Source organism: Pongo pygmaeus, chromosome X, assembly GCF_028885625.2.
Source record: "Pongo pygmaeus isolate AG05252 chromosome X, NHGRI_mPonPyg2-v2.0_pri, whole genome shotgun sequence".
Taxonomy (NCBI): domain Eukaryota; kingdom Metazoa; phylum Chordata; class Mammalia; order Primates; family Hominidae; genus Pongo; species Pongo pygmaeus.
In genome coordinates, this window is record NC_072396.2 from 116,360,455 (window position 1) to 116,384,531 (window position 24,077).

The 24,077-nt window shown below is 34.3% G+C and overlaps 1 protein-coding gene across 1 annotated transcript in view; it reads left to right on the top strand.

Annotated features, from left to right (window-relative positions):
• The window catches only part of RTL4 (retrotransposon Gag like 4), a 379,550-nt gene that overhangs the window by 34,911 nt on the left and 320,562 nt on the right, over nucleotides 1-24,077 (top strand). The window contains exon 2 of the mRNA XM_054471097.1: nucleotides 18,343-18,461. The gene's annotated coding sequence lies outside the window, so the exon portion shown is untranslated. The remainder of the gene's footprint in view (nucleotides 1-18,342; nucleotides 18,462-24,077) is intronic.

Sequence of the window (24,077 nt, forward strand, 5' to 3'; positions counted from 1 at the left end):
AGTAATCTGGGAGTTGCTTAGCTGGGTAGTTCTGGCTCAGAGTCCTTCATCAGTTCGCAGACAAGATGTTGTTCTGTTCTGTAAGCAATACGTTGGGTTGATATTGATTTCAAGGCTTGACTTGTGTTGAAGAAACCACTTCCAAACTCATTCACATGGTTGTTGTCAGGTTTCAGTTTCTCTCCAGCTATTGGCCAGAGTCTTCTTTTCCTTGCCATGTGAGCCAAGTGATAGGCTACCTGTTTGTCCTCATGACGTGGCAGCTGACAACCCCTAGAGTTAGGAATCCAAAAGAGAGTAGGGACACAGTCAAAGAAGGAAGCCACAGTCTTCTATAATTTAATCTCCTAAGGATCATGACATTACTTCATTTATATGACATTTGTCACACAGATCAACCCTGTTACAATGTGGGAGGGAATTATACAAGAGTGTTAATACCAGGTGATGGGATCATGGGGAGTCACCTTGAAGGCTGGATGCTACAACTATGTGTGCTATGATATAATTTTGTAGAAAAATATGCACATATTTATGAGTATGAAGATGTAGAGGAAAAGGAGACATCAAATTGTCAAGAATGTTTATGATGAGATTATAGATATTTTAAAACTTAGTTTCTTTTTTATCAGTTTTCCAATTTTTATGATGAAAATGGATTACTGATGTTTGATAAAACCAGCAACCATTTATTTTGTACTATTTTATTTTATTTTCCGAGATGGAGTCTCGCTCTGTCACCCAGACTGGAGTGCAGTTGTGCAATCTCAGCTCACCACAACCTCCGCCTCCCGGACTACAGGAATGTGCCACCACACCCAGCTAATTTTTTTTTTTTTTTTTTTGTATTTTTAGTAGAGACGGGGTTTCGCCATGTTGCCCAGACTGGTCTTGAACTCCCGGGCTCAAGTGATCCACCTGCCTCAGCCTCCCAAAGTGGTGGGATTACAGACCCATTTTGTACTTTTTTCTAAAGAAAAAGAAGGAGGCGGGCATGGAAATACAGTGTGTATAGACTATTCTTTCAAAAGGTCTGGTAGTCAAGGGAAGACAGGTAAAGTCTTTAGTTTTGGAAATAGTCATGGTTGATTACTGTGTTTTTTTAAAGGAAAAATGTGTTTGTAGGCTGAGGGGAAGGATCTGCAGGTGAGGTCAAGGTCAGAAACAGGAGAGAAAAGGGACCATTGATGGATGTGTGAGGGAGTATGCTTCAACGTAGAGGTGGAGACAGTTGTCATGATTGCAGTGAGCAATAATGAAAGGGTAGATATGTAAACCCATTGGCCTTACACATGAGAATGTGTACTCCTTGGACAGGACATATTAGCGTTGGTCAATAATAGTTAGGCTTGAATTGGAGTGGAAACACACATGCCTCTCAAATATGAGAGGAGGAAAAATTGAGTGCCATTATTAGAAATGTTAGAGTATTAAGGCAGGAAAGTTGATGAAGTTTACACTTAATGGTTCCCTTTTCCTCACTGATAAAGGAAGCAAAGCATTCTGTGGAGTCTAACTGTGATGGGTAAAAGACCTAGAGAGGGTTTTGCAAATTTAAGACATCTGTTGTTTGTAATGGGAAAGAGCACCAACCAGGGAAAGGATTATAGAAAAAACTTGAGAACCCAGATGATAACATTTGTGTCTGTCTCGTGTCATCTTTAAATTCAAAGAACATTACTAACTCTAATGTGTAATAATGTTAAACTGTTAATCATTAAAATGCTTGCTACCTTTCATGTTATTGGCAAGCCTCTGGGGTGGCTTTACATCTTTTTGAAAATTATAATGAGTTAATGTAACATGTTTTCATAGCATTTATCCTTACTACTTGCTAGGTTGACTTTCTTGAATTATATTTACAGAAAGCCCATGATGTATGTAACTTTAATTTTACAATAAGAGTTATTAGTCCCTATTTGGAGCCAAACCAAAAGCGAAGTTGTGGTCTTCTTTTCCAAATGGCCACCAATATAGGATCTTTTCAAGGATACTTTATGTAGGCAACATGAAATAGTTTTAGGTGGAAAAGACTGCATTATACAGATCAAGAGTTTGCACATAAGTACATAAAACTTAGGGTTTTGTTTGTTTGTTTGTTTTGTTTTTGAGACGGAGTCTGGCTCTGTCTCCCAGGCTGGAGTGCAGTGGGGCGATCTCAGCTCACTGCAAGCTGCGCCTCCCAGGTTCACGCCAATCTTCTGCCTCGGCCTCCCAAGTAGCTGGGACTATAGGCACCCGCCACCACGCCTGGCTAAGTTTTTGTATTTTTAGTAGAGACGGGGTTTCACTGTGTTAGCCAGGATGGTCTTGATCTCCTGACCTCGTGATCTGCCCACCTCGGCCTCCCAAAGTGCTGGGATTACAGGCGTGAGCCACCGCGCCCAGCTGGGGTTTTTTTTTTTTTTTTTTTAGCACTTGGAAGATCATAAGCATTTAAGACAAGTCCTCAAGCCTAGTAGTTTCCATTTTTCTGAAAAAAAAAAACACCAAAACCTTATGTTACTGAAGAACACAAAAGACACTAAATACCTAAGTGTAGTGGCCGAAAAGTATGTTAAAAATTCTTTTCAGCAAATTGAAACATCACTCTTTTCCTGCTGCATAAAGACATGGAATTTGACATACAGTAAAAATTATGTATGTGCATTTCAGTCCCTCTGTAAAACTTACTGGCTGATGCCCAGGGCACTCTGAATGCTTACAACTAATAAGTGCCTCTTTATTAGGCCAGAATGCTCTTGCTGCCACTAGTTGAGAGATATGAGTCAACATACAGTTATATGAACTGGGGCCTACAAGAGGGTGGAGGTTGGGAGGAGGGATAAGATCAGAAAAAAATAACTAATGGGTACTGGGCTTAATGCCTGGGTGATGAAATAATCTGTAAAACAAACGCCCATGACACAGGTTTACCTATATAACAAACCTGTACATGTACCCCTGAACTTAACATAAAAGTTAAAAAAGATAGCTGTATTTATTCCCAAAGTTAAGTCAATTGAACCTAATTTTGTAATTCTCTACCTCAATTTTAGTATTATGAAAACCAATGAAACCATGACTATGAAAATGAAATTATTGTTTCTATAAAAACTAAGTTGAATGAAAAATTTAGGAATGAATAAAATAAGGGACTTAATTAGTGATAGAGCAGAAATTAATAAGATAATTTTATGAAGTACGTTATGCTGATACACTAACAATGAAAATAACAAATTTCTAGAAAAGTATAAATTATGAAAGATAACTAAATAAATTTATTAACTATGATAACATTTAAGGAACTTATTCACTGGTTGAAAATCTCTCCATAGGTAAAACAGGAGATCCAGAAGTTTTAATAATTGTACATAAAGTATTTTAGAGGACAGAAAAAGAGGCAACCCTTCTCAAATTATTTTATGAGGTTAGTATGTAACCATGATAACAAATCAGAGAAGTACAACATATGTTAGAGGAATTATAGGTTAAACTCACCCATTAATATAGGTAAAATATTTTTTAAAATATTAACAAATTGATTTCAGCAACATCTTAAAAGATAGTTCATTAAGATCCAGATGGGCTTATTTCAGACATGCATGATATTATTTCAGAAATGCTAGGAAAGAAACTTTAGGTTCCTTTGAGAATTCTTTATCTATGCAATTAATATATTAGAAAATCTATTAATATAACTCACCACATGTTATCACAATAGATACAGTAAAAGCATTTAATAAAATTTAACATATATTCATAATAAAAATCAGCCCTTAGCAAGCTAGGCATAGAAGGAAATATTTTAAATTTGATTAAGGAGATTTTAAAAACCTAATACAAACATTATACTTAATGTTTGAATTCCAAATGCATCCCTTTGAGACACGGATGCCACTAACTCCACTTCTATCCAATAGTTTACAGGAAGAAAGGAAATCAGTATATCAAAGAGATATCTGCACTCTCATGTTTTTGGCGGCACTGTTCATAATAGCCAAGGTATGGAATCAACCTAAATGTCCATCAACAGATGAATGGATAAAGAAAATGTAGTACATATACATAATGGAGTAGTATTCAGCCATAAAAATAATGAGATCCTGTTATTTGCAACAACATGGATTGAACTGGAGGTCATTAATGTTAAGTGAAATAAGCTAGGCACAGAAAGACAAATATCACATGTTTTCACTTGTCTGTGGGAGTTAAAAATTAAAACAATTGAACTCATGGAGATTGAAAGTAGAAAGATGATTACCAGAGCCTGGGAAGGGGAGCGGGGAGGTGAGGGAAGGCGAGGGATGGTTAAGGGGTACAAAAAATAGTTAGAAAGAATAAATAAGACCTAGTATTTGATAGCACAAACAATTTTTTACTATAGGTGACTATAGTAAAAAATACCTGTACCTTTTAAAATAATTAAGACTATAATTGGATTATTTGAAACACAAAGAAAAAATGGTTGAGGTGAATAAATACCCTAAAAATATAGTTGATAGGATATGCAAGCCAGAAGAGTAAGACAAGGTAAAGAAACGGAAGTTATAACAAAGTTCAAAAGAAACAAAACTATTTTTTTCTAAGATTGTATCCATTAGAGATTATATTAGATTATATCTGAGAAAATTAGTATATCTATCAATTTTATGTGTTTATATGCATGTATATTGTATGACATCTTATTTTCTAGAAATAATGACTGTCAATTTATTATTTATTTTTAAATTTTTCAATATCTATTGTAATTTTAATTGGTAGAGGTAAAATTTTAACCTTTTTTAATTAGGAGAAACTTGCTTTCTATAAAGTCAATATATTTTTCTTTCACAATAATAAAGTAAAAATATATAAATATACAAAGCACTAATAGTTCTGTGGAAGAATAACTTACAGCAGTTCAAGTTGCAATACACTGATTTTTAAAGACCCAATATATTCCCTTCTTTTTCAAACATTAGAGCCTGAGACCAAGAAAGGCTCATAATAAAATATTATCCAACCAAATCAGAACTAAACTCTTCTTTGCCAATAATGTTTTTGTAGCCTCTTAGCAGTTACCAAATGCTACTTACATACATTCAACATCTAACTTACTGGCATGATTTCAAATCTGTTTATAAAAATGAGAAACTTTGAAGATATGCAACTACAAGTTACACAAATTGCATTAAATTAAACACAAACACAGTGTGATCCTTACAGGAGAAGTCAAGTCAGGTAGAAATGTTCTATAAAAATGTGTCACATTGCCTAGGCTTTCTTCTAGAGCTTTTATAGTTTGGGGTTTCACATTTAAGTCTTTAATCCATCTTGAGTTAATTTTTGTATACGGTGTAAAGAAGGGGTCCAGTTTCAGTTTTCTGCATATGGCTAGCCAGTTTTCCCAGCACCATTTATTGAATGGGAGATCCTTTCCCCATTGCTTGTTTTTGTCAGGTTTGTCAAAGATCAGAGGTTGTAGATGTGTGGTGTTATTTCTGAGGTCTATGTTCTGTTCCATTGGTCTATATGTCTGTTTTGGTACCAGTACCATGCTGTTTTGGTTACTGTAGCCTTGTAGTATAGCTTGAAGTCAGGTAGCATGATGCTGCAGCTTCAGGACATAGGCATGGGCAAAGACTTTATGACAAAAGCACCGAAAGCAAGTGTAACAAAAGCCAAAATTGACAAATGGAATCTAATTAAACTAAAGAACTTCTCACAGCAAAAGAAACTATCATCAGAGTGAACAGGCAATGTACACAATGGGAGAAAAATTTTGCAGTCTACCCATCTGACAAAGGTCTAATATCCAGAATTAACAAGGAACTTAAACAAATTCACAAGAAAAAAAAAAAACCTCATAAAAAGTGGGCAAAGGATATGAACAGACACTTCTCAAAAGAAGACATACATATGAAAAAAGCTCAAAATCACTGACCATTAGAGATACGGAAATCAAAACCGCAATCAGATACCATCTCATGCCAGTCAGAAAGAATGGTGATTATTAAAAGTCAAGAAACAATAGATGCTGGCAAGGCTGTGGAGAAATAGGAACACTTTTACACTGTTGGTGGGAATATAAATTAGTCCAACCATTGTGGAAGACAGTATGGCAATTCCTCAAGGATCTAGAACCAGAAATACCATTTAACCCAGCAATCTCATTACTGGGTATATACCCAAAGTAATATAAATCATTTTACTATAAAGATGCATGCACACGTGTGTTTATTGCAGCACTATTTACAATACCACAGTCTTGGAACCAACCCAAATGCCCATCAATGATAGACTGGATAAAAAAAAATGTGGTACATATACACCATGGAATATTATGCAACCATAAAATGGAACGAGATCATGTCCTTTGCAGGGACGTTTTGGATGAAGCTGGAAGCCATCATTCTCAGCAAAATAAGCCAGGAACAGAAAACCAATCATCTCATGTTCTCACTCATAAGTGGGAGTTGAACAATGAGAACACATGGACACAGGGAGGGGAACAACTCACACCAGGGCCGGTTGGAGGGGGCAATTTGAGGGGAGGGAACTTAGAGGATGGGTCAATAGGTGCAGCAAACCACCATGGCACACCTATACCTATGTAACAAACCTGCACATTCTGCACACGTATCCTGGAACTTAAAGAAAAAAAAATATGTGTCACATTGAAGCGTCAGTATTTTCTGTCAATTATCTGCCCTTGATGTATTTTCTTGGAGTATGTAATCTATTAAGACTTCAGTTTTGTTTTGTTTTGTTTTGTTTTGTTTTGTTTTGAGACAGTCTCGCTGTCTTACCCAGGCTGGAGTGCAGTGGTGCGATCTCAGTTCACTGAAACCTCCAACTTCCAGGTTCAAGCAATTCTCCTGCCTCAGCCTCCCAAGTAGCTGGGACTACAGGTGCATGCCACCATGCCTGGCTAATTTTTTTTTTTTTTTTAGTAGAGACAGGGTTTCACCATATTGGTCAGGCTGGTCTCGAACTCCTGACCTCACGTGATCTACCCACCTTGGCCTCCCAAAGTACTGGGATTACAGGCGTGAGACTTCAGATTTCTTAATCCAAAATATCTGACTGAATTTAGTTAAATCTAGAAAACAATTGTAATGGTTTCTCTTATAGTCCGACATCACAGAAAGTGGATTAAGAAATCTTTCTTTACTTGAAGATGTACTGTTCTGCTTCCATTGTCAGCTCACAAAGGAAAAAGAAAAAAGCACCAATCAAAACCTTACCTCACACACACAATTCCACACAAGTTAAACAAAAACCACCACTGCCCCCACAAAACCGCAGCACCAAAGTGTCAATCATTCTTGGAAAATAGAACATGCCCCTTGGATTATCTGATTTGTTAGTTGTTCAAACTTTAAGGACAGAAATGTCCTATGTCCTTATGGGGAAGAGAGAAGACATGTTAATAATGACTACAGAGCCATTGAGAAAGTCCATTACCAATTGTACAATTAACTTAGAGCCCTGCCTGCCAATGGAAGTGGTCACAACTTCATTTAAATTCCTCAGTAATTGAACATTTACATCTTTGGGATAAAGGATATAGGGAAAAACAGAGCTACCAGTAGGGTGAATTTATTTAAACCAACCCCCCCATTTAACGAGTTAAAAACTGTGTATAAAATACTGTTTAAAATCATAAAGGCAACCAAGAGATGACTAGATATCAATACAAGGCCAACATCTACGATAACACTGGAACAGAGAGCTATAAGCTGAGCTCCAAAGCCGCTTTTGTCCTTAAGAGATTTGTCAAACTAGCTATCTGGAGCTTTTGTTTTTGACAGCTTCATGGTGGCAGGTGGGAGAGAAGTTATGCAGGGCCAGCGGGCTAAGGTGGGGAGTTTAGTAGGAGACTATCCCTATTAAAGTGAATGTTAAGAGGCTAGGCCCTTGAGTAAGGGTGATCATCCCATCCCAGCAATTCCACCCCCTCAGAAGACTGCCTGAAAAGTTGCCTTAACCTTGAACAAAATATGAGGATAAGATGACTAGTCCCTAAGAAGTTGTTAACACAAGCTGGTCCTCACACATATTTGCAATTGAAATTATCACCTGATTGGACAAAACTCGTCAAGAAATGAATGTAGAAAAAAAATTGAAGAAAAGAATGTAATTTAAAGTAGTACCTTAAAGGTACCTAAGTGCTTTGCAAGGCAAACACAAATACTCTCTGGAGGAAAGTACCTTCATGCTAACTCCCAAAGAGTATCCATAAATGAAAACACAACATACTGAATTTATGGGATGAAGAAAAGCAGTGCTCAGAGGAATATTTGTAGCTGTAAAAACCTGCATTATAAAAGACAGACATCAAATCAATAACCTAACTTTGCACAGCAAGGATATAGAGAAAGAAGAGCAAACTAAACCCAAAGCTAGCAGAAGGAAAGAAATAATAAAAGTTAAAACAAATAGAAAATAGAAAAACAATGGAATCAATGAAGCTAAAAGTTGGTTAATGGAAAAGATCAACAAAATTGACAAGCATTTAAGTAGGCTGACTAAAATAAAAAGACAGATGAAAAGAACTAAAACTAGAAATAAAAGTGAAGACAATACTACTAACCTTAAAGGAATAAATGAATTATAAGACAATACTGTGAACAATTTATACCCCAACAAACTAGATAACCTAGATGAAATGGACAAATTCCTAGAAACACACAAACTACCAATTCTGACTCAAAAAGAAATAGAAATTATGAATAGACCTATAAAAAGTTTTTTAAAAACCCATAAAAAGACTGAAGCAGTAATCAAAAACATCCCAAAAAAGAAAAGTTCAGGAACAGATGGCTTCACTGGTGAATTCTACAAAACATTTAAAGAAAAATTAACACCAATCCTTGTTAAAATTCCAAAAAATAGAGGAGGAGCGAACACTTTTAATTCACTTTATGATACCAGCATTACCCTTATACCAAAGCCAAATATATCATAAGAAAATAAAACTACAGACCAATATCCTTTATGAACATAGGTGCAAAAATCCTCAGCAAAATAATATCAAACTAAGTCTAACAGCATATTAAAAGGGTTATACACCATGGCGAAGTGGGGTTTATTCCAGAAATGCAAGAGTGAGTGGTTCATTCTAAGAAAATCAGTCAATGTAATACACCAAATTAATAGTATGAAGGGTATAAAAATCACATGATCATCTGAACTGATGCAGGAAAAGCACTTGTCAAAATTCAAAAACCGTTCATGATTACAAAAAAAAAATACCAAGAAAGCTGGCAATAGAGAGGGATTTTCTCAACATCATAAAGGGTATTCATGAAAACCCACAGTTCATCACCTGTTTAATGGAGGAAGACTGAACGCTTTCTTCCTATGATCAGGAACAGGGGTGTTTGCTTTCACCACTGCTGTTTAACATTGTAGTGGAAGTTCTAACCAGAGCCATTAGGTAAGATGAAGAAATAAAAGGCATCCAGATTGGAAAGGATGAAGTAAAACTCTATTTGTTTACATATGACATGATTGTATATATAGAAAATCTCAAAGGAATCGCCCCATAAAAATTGCTGGAGCTCATAAACTAATTCTACAAAGTTTCAGAGCACAAAACCAATACACAAAAATTCGCGTTTCTGTATACCCACACTGAGCAATATGAAGAGTAATTTAAGAAAATAATTCCATTTATAGCATCATCAAAAAGAATAAAATACAAAGGAATAAATGTTTAACCAAGGAAGGAAAAGACTTGTACAATGAAAACTACAAAACATTACATAGGAAATTAAAGAATACCTAAATAAATGGAAAGATATTCCATGGATTAGAAGATTTAATATCGTTAAAGTGACAATATAAACTGAAATAGTCTACAAATTCAATGTAATATATATCAAAATTCCATTGCCCTTTTTTGTAGGAATGGAAAAGCTGACCTACAAATTCTTAAGGACTTACGAGGGGCCTTAATTATCCTAAATATCCCTTAAAAAGAAGAAAAAAGGTGGGAAGACTCATATTTCCAAATTTAAAATCTTATTAAAAAGCTAGAGGAATCAAAACAGTATGGTACTGGCATAAGGACATATCTGTAGACTAGTGTAATAGAATTGAGACTCCAGAAATAAACCTGTACATTTAGAGCCAATTGATTTGACAAGGGTGCCAAGGCCATCAATAAGGAGAGAATATTCTCTTCAACAAGCAATGCTGGCATGACTGGATATTCACGTTTAAAAGAATGAACTTGGGGCCTGGCGCAGTGGCTCACGTCTCTAATCTGGGCACTTTGGGAGGCCGAGGCGGGCGGATTATCTGAGGTCAGGAGTTCGAGACCAGCCTGGCCAACATGGTGAAACCCTGTCACTACTAAAAACACAAAAAGTAGCCAGGCACAGTGGCACGCGCCTGTAGTCCCAGCTACTTGGGAGACTGAAGCAGGAGAATCGCTTGAACCCGGAAGTGGAGGTTGCAGTGAGCAGAGATTTTGTCACTGCACTCCAGCCTGGGAGACAGAGTGAGACTCTGTCTCACAAAAAAAAGAAAAAGAACTTGGAAGTTGGGTCCCTACCTTCTACTATGTACAAAAATTAACCCAAATTAAATCTAACCCTAATATAAGAGATAAACTATAAAACTCTTAGAATAAAACTTTGGCTATGACACCAAAAGCTTAGGCAATAAACAAATAAATAAATTAGACTTCATCAAAATTAGTCTTCTGTCTTCTGTGCATCAAAGGACATTATCAACAAATGTAAAAGATAGCCTACTCAATAGGAGAAATTTATAAATCATATGTCTGATAAGGATCTAATGTCAACAATGTATAAAGAACTCTTAGAACTCAACAACAAAAGGGCAAACAATCCACTTAAATGTAGGCAAAAGAATTGAATAGACATTTATCCAAAGAAGATATAAAAAGGGCCAAGAAGGAAATAAAAAGATATTCAACATCATTAGTTATTAGAGAACTACACATCAATACCACAATGAGATACCACTTTACACCCATAAGGATGACTATAATTTTTTTAATGGAAAGTAAGGGTTGGCAAGGATGATGAAGAAATTAGAACCCTTTTGCATTGCTGATGGGAATGTAATGTGTTTCATACATTTTTTAATACAGTTGGCAGCTCCTCAAAAAGTAAAATGTAGAATTACCTGATGATCCAGCAATTTTACTCATAGGTATATACCCAACAGAATTGAAAACATTTATCCACACAAAAACTTTTAAATGAAATGAATGTTCATAGCAACATTATGCATAACAGTCAAAAGGTAGAAACAACCTAAATTATCATTAATGTATGAGTGGGGTAAATAAGTTATGGCACATCTACACGATGGAGTATTATTCAGCTATAAGCAGGAATGAAATATTGATACATGCTGCAAGAGGGATGAAACTTTAAAAGATTTTGTAAGTGAAAGATGCCAGACACAAAAATCTGTGAAATTATATGATATAATTTCATTTATTAAAAATATCCAGGATAGGTAAATATATAAATGCTAAAAGCAGATTGGTGCTTGCCAGGGAATTGATTGCTTAATAGATACAGGATTTAATTTGGGGTTGATGAAAATATTTAGGAGCTAGATAGATGTGATAATTGGATTACGTGTGATTTACTAAATATCACTGATATTATTTAATATGACTAATTTTATGTTATGTTCATTTCACCTCAACAAAAACTGATTTTAGAAAATTCTGAAAGTAATTTTCCAAAAAAATGAGCAACCCACTGCCAAAATGATTATGCACAACATGTAACAAACTAGCATAAAAGAGAATCAGCAGAAACAAAAGGCAGTAGAAAAATGCTTCAGAAGACTTTAGAGGCTGAATTTATGAGACACGGATTAGTTTTTGAAATTACGTTTATAGGACCATGTGCAGTGGCTCATGCCTGTAATCCCAGCCCTTGAGCCCAGGAGTTTGAGACCAGCCTGAAGAACATAGTGAGACTGTCTCTATGAAAATAAAAAAAAAATTAGCCCGATGTGTTGGTGCATGCCTGTAGTTAAGCTACTTGGGAGGCTGAGGGGAGAGGATCAATTGAGCCTGGGAGGTCGAGGCTGCAGTGAACCAGGTTCATGCCACTGCACTTCAGCCTGGGTGATGGAGCAAGACCCTGTCTCAAAAAAATTATGTTTATAAAAATAGGTTTACTATGTATAAATAAATATGAGTTAATGTTAAAATATCTGTAGGGAACAGGGAATTAGAAAATCATCAGATTGGAATTGTAATTAAATATAATTTCTAGAAATATAAAATGCTGTAACTAAAATTTAAAAGTCAGTGGATGATAACTGACTACACAAGAAAATCCAAATACCTCTATATCTATTAAATAAACTGAATTTATAAGTAGAGATTTTTACACAAAGAAAACAAGTCTCAAGTGGCTTGACTGGTGAATTCTGCCAAAACTTTGAGAAAGCAATTATATCAATCTAAAATCATTCAGAAAATAGAAGAGAAGGGAACATTGCACCACACATTTAATGAGGCCAGCATTTCCTTGATATGAAGACCAAAAAAGATACATTACAAGATAAGGAAACTACAGGCAAATACCCTCCTGAACAAAGACACAAAAACTTATAACAAGATATTAACAAATAGAATCTAGCAATATATAGAAAAATATATTACGATGTGGTTTAGTTTCATCCCTGTAATGCAAGGTTGATTTCCCATTCAAAAAACAAACAACATTCACAACATTAATAGACTTAATAAGAAAAAAAATAAATTCCTCTAAATAGATACTGAGAAAGCATGTGACAAATTCAATACCCAGGGACTTCTGCTTCTCGTCAAGCTGGAATAGTAGAGGCTGGATTTACCCTTCTAGTTAAATAAAAAACCTGGACAAAACATATAAAACATTAATTTTCAAGACATTGGGTGTCAGTCAAGGAAGCATGGTAATACCTGAGACACAGAGGGAAACAATTAGGTGAGCCCTAGTTTTCCGACTGGAGAGAATGTTCAACCCATGGCACAGGGAGGGAAACACAGGTGAAGCCCAGTAGACCCTGTAAGTTGAGGAGATGTTGCTGAAAGAATCTGGGGAGGCCAGTGTACTTAGAGTTCACAAGGCAGAATACCAGAGAGGAGAGTGCTGTACAGGGAATGAACTCAAGATATTTGTGGAGGTTCACCTGTCAGCATTTAGGGGAGTACTGATACAACATGCATGTGAGGAATCTACCCAAGATGGGAAAATATCATTTGATAGGGTCACACACAATAATTCCTTAAATTCACATTGGCCAATAATAGTTATTCTTACCAGTCAGAGTGGAAAAACTCACTAGTAATGGGTATTTGGGTAGAGTACTCAGAAGGTCTTGTTTCAACAGGGGAAAAAATCGCCCTAAAAACACAGATTTGGTCATGCCCAAGAATGCACAAATGTAAGACTCAAAAGGATCAAACTCTTTTCAATCAATTTGAACATTTCCTGGAACAAAGCTCAAAAATATTTATAGGAACACCAAAATGTTCAGCACACGAGAAGGTAAAATTCACTATATCTAGCATCCAATACAAAATTATAAGTCATATATTCAAATGAAGGAGAAAAATAAAACCCATTAAAAGGAAAAAAAAAAAAAACCAGCAATTGAAACTACCCAGAAGTGATGCAGATGATAAAGTTAGCAGAAAGGTATATTAAAACAGTTTTTATAACTATATTTCATGTTTGGAAGCTAGAAGAAAGATGGAAGCTGTTTAGTAGAGATATAGAAGATATATATGTGTATATATATGCATATATACATGGATTATATATTATGTATAAGATATATATATTTTCTTATATATAGAAGATATACATCTTCTATATATAATATATAATAGGTATATTTATTATCATATATAATACATATATGTATATATACATGTATTATATATGCATATATACATATAATATATTAAAATATAGAACATATACATTATATATGTATTGTATATTATATATAGAAGATATATATTATTATATATGTATTACATATTATATATAATATGTAATGATATATTAATAATATATAAAATATAATAATACATAATAATTATGTAACATATAATACATTTATGTATTATAATAATATATAAAAATAATTATATAATTATATATAATATGAAATAATTATATAATAAATAATATATATTATATAATACATGTATATGTCTTTTAAAAATATTATATATAATGCATATATATCTTTTATATATAATATATGAAACATTTTATATAATGTTATATTTTATATATATGAAATAATCAAATCAGACTTCTACAGAAAATAGGTAAAATGTTTAAAATGATGAATAGACTGGATGAGATTAACACTAGCTTAGATATTGTGAAAGAAAAAAGTAGTGAAGTTGAAGACATACCAGTAGAAATTATTCATAATGAAACATACAGACATAAAAGACCAAGAGGAGAATGGAATAGTGAGCTCTGGAAACCACCTAAAACAGCCTAATGTATTTGTAGCTGGAATCCTCAACAGACAGGAGGAGAGTACAGAAAAATATTTGAAGAAATAATAGGTGAAATTTTCCAAATTTAAAGAAAATTATACAAAAAGTTAAACAAAACCCAAGCACATGAAACATGAAGAAACTACACCAAGTGTGGTTAGCCAGCTTTCTGAGATATACCCTAACGACCCCCACTTTTTGGTATTCATGCCCTTGTGTAATCTCAGCCTCTTGAATGTGAGCTGAACCTAATGAATAGAATATAGAAAAAATATTGGAATGAAACTTACGAGATTTGATTACAAAAGATTGTGACTTCTATCTCACTAGCCCTCTCTTGTTCACATTGATAAAATCAGCAATGTTGTGAACTGCAGTATGGAGAGGCCCACACAAGGATCTTGTCCTCTGGCCGGCATCTAGTGAGTAACTGAGGCCCTCAGTCCAGCAATCCATAAAGATACGAGTCCTGACAAGAATTAGTGAGTGAGCTTGGAATCAAATTCTAGCCCAGTTGAACTTTGAGATGACTGCAGCCTTAGCCATCAACTTGACTGCAGCTTGGTGAGAGACACTAAGCCAGAGATGCAGGTAAGCCACACCCAGATTCTCAATGCACAGAATGGAGTGAGATAATTGTCAAACAAAATAATAAATAGAGATGGAGACTCTCTAAAACAAAATTATGTTTGTTGACGAGTAGCACTGCAATGGGAATATATGCACCATAGTATACTATGTGTGTATTCAATTCAAGGAGGTTGAGAAAAGGGGAAGTTTTTAAAGGCAAAACAATGAGGATTGCATAAGTTGCTTTGAATCAATTATCCTTGACTACAAGGATCAATAACAAGGGTGATGTCAGTTCAAGGCTGGACAGGCAGTTGCTGTATTTCTTTGTAAGGTTGCAGTGGTCATTGTGCAAGGTTGTGGGTTCCACAATCTTTTGTGATAGTACTTGTTATCAGGCATATGTACGTGAGAACCCTCCCTTCATGACCTTCTTCAGCTCCATTTTGTCAGGGTTTGACAAAAGTGACTCCATTTTTATTCTGACAACTTTTACATAATAAATGTTTAATGAAGCCACTGAGTTCTGGAAGCAATTTTTATGCAGTGATAGAGAACTAATACACAACGGCATATTATAATTAATTGTTTAAATCAGTGATAAAGAGAAAATCTTAAAAGTAGCCAAGGAAAAAACACACATTACTTACTGAATAAAGAAAGGATGGTAGTAAGTTTCTTATCAGAAACAATGCAAACTGGATAACAGTAGAACAACATCCTTAAAGTGCTGAAAGGAAAAAAGAGCTGTGAACTTGAAATATTGTAATGTGAAAATATTACTTACATGTAAATGGTCTAAACACCCCAGTTAAAAGGTAAAGATTATTAGTTTGAATAAAAAAGCAAAACTCACCTATATACTGCCTATAAAAAACCTTCTTTAAGTATAAAGGCAAATATATTTTAAAGTAAAAGAATAGCAAAAAGATATACTGTGCTAACACTAATCAAAAGAAAATGAGAGTTGCTATTTTAAATAATACATATAAATTTCAGAGCAAATGATATAAAGAATGTCATTTCATGATGATAATTGTGTCAACTCATCAAGGGAAACTAAGCCTAAATATTTATACAACCAATAACTGAGCTTCAAAACATATTATGCAAAGATTGATAAAAGTGCAAGGATAAATAAATGAACCCACAATTATAGTCACAGATTAAACACTTGGCTCTCAATATTTCATAAGACATGTAGAAAGAACAATTGTAAGAATGTAGAAGACTTGAATACCATAAAAAACTTGAAATAATTGCTATTTATAAACTATTCCATCAAACAACAGCAGAATACATATTATTTAAAAATAGACACTGAACATTTACCAAGATAGAACAAATTCTGAGCCATAAAATTTCTCCACAGATTTTTAAAGTCTAAATTCTACCAACATTTAAAGAAGAAATGAAATCAATTCTAAACAAACTTTTCCAGAAAATTAAAGAGGAAAAAGTTCTTCCCAATTCACTCTATTAGGCCAGCATTACTCTGATCCCAAAACTAGGCAAAGATTTCACAAGAAAAGAGAACTCAAATGAATATTCTTCATGAACGTAGATGCAAAAAATTCTGAACAAAATATTAGTGAATTGTTTCCAACAATATATAAAAATAATACATAATGACAAATATAAGATTGGTTTAACATTATGTCTATCAGTGTAATTCACCATGTTATTAGCTGAAAAAGAAAAATCATATTGTTATCACAATAGACAAGATAAAGCATTTTAAAAACTTCAACATCCAACATCTATTTCTGATAAAAATTCTCATCATAATGGGACCAAAGGACATTCTAATAACCCGATAAAATGTATTAGCAAAAAACAAACAAACAAACAAAAACACACCAACTACAGCTAACATTTTAGTTAAAGGTGAAAGACTCAATGTGTTTGCTTTGAAATCATGAACAATGCAAGGATATAATTTTTCACCACTTATTTCACCAGTAGACTTGCAGTTGTATCCATTATTGTATAGCAAGAAAGAGGCATCCAGATGGGAAACAAAGAACTAAAACTGAAACTGTCTTTATTTTTCAGACTATATGATCTTCTATGTAGAAAATTTGATGGAATATACCAAAAAAGCTACTAAAAGTAATAAGTGAATTTAGCAAGGGTACAGGATAGAAGATCAACATACAAAATCAGTTATATTTATATTTACTAACAACGATCCAAAATTAAAATGGAAAAAAAATATCATTAACAGTAGCATAAAAATGTTAAATTCTTGGGGATTATTCTGACAACAGATATATAAGACCCATTCAATGAAAATGAAAAACTATTGTTAGGAAAAATTAAATAAGTAGAGAGATACATTGTTTTTATGAATCAGAAGGAAGACTCAGTATTACTAAGATGCCAATTATTTCCACATTTATGTATAGATTCAACACAATCCAAACAAAAATGCTAGGGTTTTTTGAAATTGACAAGGTGATTCTCAAATTTACATGGAAATGTAAAGGGCCTAGATTAGCCAAAACAACTTCAGAAAATAACAGAGTTGGAGGAAAAATCTGCACTAGTTGATTTTTCTTTTTTTTTCTTTTTGAGACGGAGTCAATTTTTCTAATCTTCTTATAATGCTACAGTAATCAAGACAGTATGCCGTTAGTGTAGACAGACAATTAGATCAGTTTTTGCCATCATCCATGCAACTGGTAGGCCAACTTGCCAGCTTGCGAGGTGGGTAAAAAATCTCAGACCCTTTACTTTTCCTGACACAAGAGCCTTCAAAGTTATTTGTAATGATGTATTTCTTACAGTAGGTTGTGAATGCATGCATGCTCATTTAATATTTACTCTTTAGATACATGTATATTATTTTTATGTATGACATAGTTAATAATACAAAAAATACTAAGTAAAATGATTTGGAAATACTCAGTAAATTAATGTTACTAAAAATATTTCTGTCAAACTAAATGGGAGTATGACAACTATAAATTCGGAACAAGATTGTAAAATTTAGAAGGCTTTTTTACTCAATATACTCTACAAGTACTATATGTCTTTACTCCATGTGAAAGGAACTGAAACTAGATATCATTGATGACACTTACGGGTGAGGTTTTTTTTTTTTTTTTTTTTTTTTTTTTTGTGAGACTGAGTCTTGCTCTTTCACCCATGGTGGAGTGCAGTGGCACGATCTCAGCTCACTGCAACCTCCTCCTCCCGGGTTCATGCCATTCTCCTGCTTCAGTTTCCCGAGTAGTTGGGACTACAGGCGCCCGCCACCATGCCCGGCTAATTTTTTTTGTATTTTTTTTTAGCAGAGACAGGGTTTCACCCTGTTAGCCAGGATGGTTTCGATCTCCTGACCTCGTGATCCGCCTGCCTCGGCCTCCCAAACTGCTGGGATTACAGGCGTGAGCCACTGCGCCCTGCCTGGGTGAGTTTTATAAAAGAAAAATTGTAGTATAGGTCTTGGCCTTACATAAAAATATTGAGAACTGAATGTACATTTATGTTTTAAATTAGAATAAAACATCTAAGGTATATAAGTACCTTTTTTTTTCACCAGTTTCTGCTTTAAAGGAGACTTTTAAGTTAGTCAAGCAATTCCATTGATAAGCGAACTTGTACTGTATTTTAATTAATGTAGCAAACAAATCCCTAAGTAAATATTGCTTAGATATTTGGCTTTTCATTTAAGTAAAAGCTCAAGAGCTCTGGGAGAACTTCAAGTCTCCATGGCACCCATGGCCTCATTTTTAGCTCTGAGTACAACTGGAAGACTGATACTGACAGGCTGAGATTGAGCCATACAAGGGGACAGCATAAGTTTAGCAGTTATTGCATATTGTATATGAGATTTCAGATGAAGATGCAGGACTTCAATAATGAGACCTGGTATTTCTTGAAATCTGACTTAACAAATGCCTTTATTCCCCCTTCACTATTCGTACTATTAAATCTCTCACGTTGCTTTATGTGTTCCTCTTTCTGGCAGGTGGATAGCAGGGGAGAGAGAGTGGGTGTGAGGAAAAGACGCATATTAAACAGAGAAAGGGAGAAATTGGAAAAGAAAGAGGGGGAAGTAAAGAGAGAAGGAACAATCCAAATAGGAAAATAAATAGAGATAGTGAGACGGAGAGAAATAAATAGAGGGAATACAAAACAGGAGAAAGAAGATTGTATCTATGGTGATAACAGTAAATTCTAATAAAAATCCCTACTATTATGTTCCTGTTTACCAGCTATTTTGCTATATAACGTCTAATCTGAAGTAGTACCTATGAAGTAGTACCTATTATTCCCATTTTATAAATGAAAGAGGCTCAAAGAAGTTAAGAAACTAGCTCCAAGGAGACAGAGTCTGGATCTGAATCCAGGTCTGCTTGTCTCTAGAGCCCATATTTTTCCCACTGTATCAGGTTACCGCTATATGATCCTGAAACAACAGGTTAATAGACAAAAACATAAGTTAAACAGGTTATTTGGCATCATATAAACATACTACACAACACAAAATAACCTATCATCATCCCTAGCTTTTATTTTCCTTAATTACCTCTGCTCAGGGTCCCCACCACTTACAAAGATTCAATTTGATTAGTGTGCTTTGAGAGGAAGATAAGCAGGCAGGCAGGCAGAAAAATATTGCCGATATCCTCAGTTTTCCCTTTTCCTGGAGTTTTCAGGTCAGACAGCTTGCCTCCCTCTGATCTCACAAAGGGAATAAAGCCCATTCCACTCATAAAAACTAGGTCCAAGCCAGCATTTCCTAATTTTCTGGACCCCTTTGAGATTCTGAAGAAGGCTAGGACCCTCTCTCCAGAAAAATACACATACATACATACAAATTTTGCATGACAAGTCTGGAGTTTCATTGACCCCCTCAAAGTCCTAAGGTTTGCATCTGAGATGAGTCTTAGAGTCTGGAACTAGAAAGAGAATTACAGTGAAATCTGAGACAGAAGATGAGCACCAACCCTAGCACCCTGGCTCTGCCAGAACTTTCTTGAACCCTTTTCAAATACAAAGTTGGATATGGTTGTCTTCTCTCCCATTTTAAGTCATGTCTCTATGAAAAGTTTTATGTAAGAAGGTTAAATTTTTTCCTATACTCAAATTTATTGATTGATTTGCACTACAATAAGTTAAGTTCCATATTTCCAACATGGCATTAAATTCTTTACACACTCCAGTGCCCACTGGCGGTCAAAGACAAATCTTTTGCCTTGAGTATTTGAATGTTATAGATGGCTATTACCTCCTGGAGGAGGCTAGCTCACTCTTAATTTCAAAATAGAGTCTTCTTTCTAGACATTTCTTACATTCAATTTTAATTTCTTAAAACTCATGTATTCCACTAAAATTTTGATAAGGCCTTGTTGGGGTTCATGGTGAAATAGTGGCATATAGGAAAGAATGTTGGACAAAGAAGAGCCAAAACTTCCACTAATTTGCTGTGTTATGGTTACTGCAGGTAAAAGACATTTCCTTTGTACCCTCAGTATTTTCTTCTGTAACATGAAGTGATTGCTACTGCTATAAGTGCTTTTCAAATCTCTTTAAAAATTCTTTAGTAGTGTAAATCTTCGTTTCAGTGGAAATCTTGAGCAGAATGCCAATATGTAGTTTGATATACCAAGAATAATAATGATAAAAATAATGATAAAATGTTTTCTTTGACTATTGTCAGGGGGAAATGAAATGCTCAATTGTATTAAAATGAACAAACTTTTCAGAGGAAAATAAAGATAAAAATAGAACTGCTGGGATCAAAAGGTGATGAAGCGATGGCAAGGGACCGACTCCCTCCCTTCTTATCCTTCTCAAATACCACTGACACACCCATGAAGCACATCCATGCAGTTTGAAAACAGTTGATCAAGAGAGCAACAAACTAATAATAGTCAAAAGCATGTGCTTTGGAGTTAAGCATTTATGGGTTCTAGCTCTGGCTTCTCACACTTAATAGCTCAGGGCCTTTGGCAAACTGCTTAATCCCTCTGTGCCTCATTTTCTATGTCTGAAAAATAAGGGTATTTAACATAGTTCTTATCACATAAGGTTGTGAAAATTTAGTAAATTAATATATGTAAAGTGATTATCCCAGTACCTGCAAATGATAATTGTTCAATAAATGTTGGCTGTATTCTCATTATTGATCTATATAGTTTTAAACAAAGGCTTTGCTCGTGAAGAATTAGTTCACCTAGCTTTCCCATTCCGCTCTCTTGCTCAGTAATTTCTTCTTTCCTAATCCATGCTAGAGCTAATATAACTAGATTATTAAGCAGGACCTCCCAATCTCTCTAATGTTTTAGCCACACTGCAATAAACAAATGTAGTGAAAAATTAGTCGCATAGCAGACTGATTGAGCTATACCTGTGATTTTCAAATTCTCCTTTTTAGTTGTGGAGTGCTTTTAATTTTTAAGTAAATTGTCACTCTGAAACTCAGTATATAAAGAAGATAATATTGGAGTCTCTCTGATTGAAGCAGGATTACCTTCTATGTCTTCTAAATCCTCTACAACACCAGATTCCCATCCCTCCAACCATATACTCTTGAGAAATCAGAGAAATTCCAGTGCTTTGTGGAGTGGAGCAAAGCACTGGAAAACCTCTGGACCGCTAACACTCTTAGAAATATTAGATTCTGTGGGACTAAATTATTTCGGACTTGGACATACAGTTTGGTATTTTCCTTACTCCCATGATTTTAAGAAAAATGCAAATTGTAGAAACGGACATCTCACTCCTATAGATCATTCTTACACTCACTGGAAAGAAAAGGTAGGCCTTCATGTCCTACGACTGTGATCCATCTAGAGTCTACTTCCACTGAACTCCCATAGTACTTTTAAAAAATAGCTTTACAGAGGCATAATTGATATAATATCAACTGTAAAATCTAAATTGTACAAGTAGACACATTATTACATATGTGTACACCCACTGAAACTGTTATTACCATAAGGATAATGAAACATATCCATCACCCCCCAGAGTTTCAGCAAGCTCCTTTGGATTTTCCTCCCATCCCTCAGAAACTGCTGAATGGCTTTTGGTCATTATAAACTAGTTTATATTTCCTAGATTTTTATATAAGTGGAATCTTATTATGTGTACTTTTTTTCGTCTGGTTTCTTAACTCAATGTAATTATTTTGAAGTACATCTATGTTGTAATGTGTATCAACAACTTATTCCCTTTCATAGATGAGCAGTATTTTATTGTATGGATATACCACATTGTGTCTATTAGCATATGGATGGACAGTTGAGTTGTTTCCAATGTCTAAGTATCACAAATAAAGTTGTTATGAACATTCATATGTAAATGTTTGTAAAGACGTGCTCTCCTTTCTCTTAGATAAACATGTAGGAATAGAATGGCTAAATCATATCATATGTGTATGTTTAACTTTTAACATTTTAAGAAATTGCCAAATTATTTACCAAAGTTACTGGCCCACTTTACATTTCCAACATTATATGAGATTTCTAATTGCTTTGCATCCTTACCAACACTTAGTAAGGTCAACCTTTTTAATTTTAGGCATTCTCATAGCTGTGTAGTAATATCTCATTATGGTTTGAGTCTGCATTTCCCTAATGACTAATGATGTTAAGCATCTTTTCATGTACTTATCGGTCATCTGTATGCTTTCGTTGTTGAAGTGACTATTCAAATTTTTTGTCAATTTAAAAATATCGGCAATTGTTTTCCTTATTATTGAGTTTTGTGGTTCATTTATTAAATATACTTCGCAATGATTTTCTCCCAGTCTATAGCTTGTCTTTTCATTCTCTTATCAGCCTCTTTCAAAAAGAAGGAGTTGTAATTTTGATAAAGTCTGACTTATCAATTGTTTTGTATGGGTTTTATGGTTTATAATGTACCTAAGAAATCTTTGCCTAAAAATATTCCCCTATATTTTCTTCTAGAAGTTTTAAAGTTTTAGGTTTACATTCACATCTATGATTCATTTTGAGTTAATTTTTATATATAATGTGAGATATGGATTGAAGTCATTTTTTTGCATATGCGTATCCAAGTTTTAGAGCACCACTTACTGAAAATACATTTTCCCACTGAATTTCTTTTGACTCTACCAAAAATTAATTGAATATATAATTAATTTTTGGCAAATGTATTTATATACATATATTTATATATGAGTATATATATACACATACATATAAATACATACATGTATATATGTATGCCTTGGCTCTCTACTGGGCTCCATTGACCCATTTATTCATTCTTACATAAATATCACACTGGCTTGATTATTTTAGCTTTATAAAGGGTCTTGAGTGTTTCATAGTTCTCATTGTACAAATATTTTATCACTTTGGTTAAGTTTATTCCTAAGTGTTTTATTCTTTTTGATACTATTATAAATAGGATTATTTTCTTCATTTCCATTTTTGATAGTTTGTTGTTAGTGTGTAGAAACACTATTTTTATGCCTTGATTTTGTATCTTGCAACTTTACTGAATTTGTTTATTTGTTACAACAATTTTGTGGTATCATTAGGGTTTTCTACATATAAGATTATTTCATCTATGAACAGAGATAATTGTACATCTTTCTTTCTAATTTGAATGTATTTTATTTCTTTTTCTTACCTGATTGCTTTGACTAGGACTTCCAGTACTATGTGGAATAGCAGTGGTGAGAGTGGATATCCATGCCTTTTTCCAGATCATACAGTAAAAGCTTTCAGTTTTTCACCATTGAGTATGATGTTAGCTGCGGTGTTTTCATAAACTTAACCAAGGAAGTGAAAGACTTGTACACTGAAAACTGTAAAAACATTTATGAAAAAACTAAATCAGACACAAATAAATGGAAAAACATCTCATATTCGTGGATTGGAAAAGTAATATTGTTAAAATGTCTACACTGCCCAAAGTGATCTACAGATTAAATGCAATTCCTATCAAAATCCCAGTAGCATTTTTTGCAGAACTGGAAAAAACTGTCCAAAAATTCAAATGGAATCAACAAAGATCCCAGCTACTCAAAGCAGATTGGAGGAAG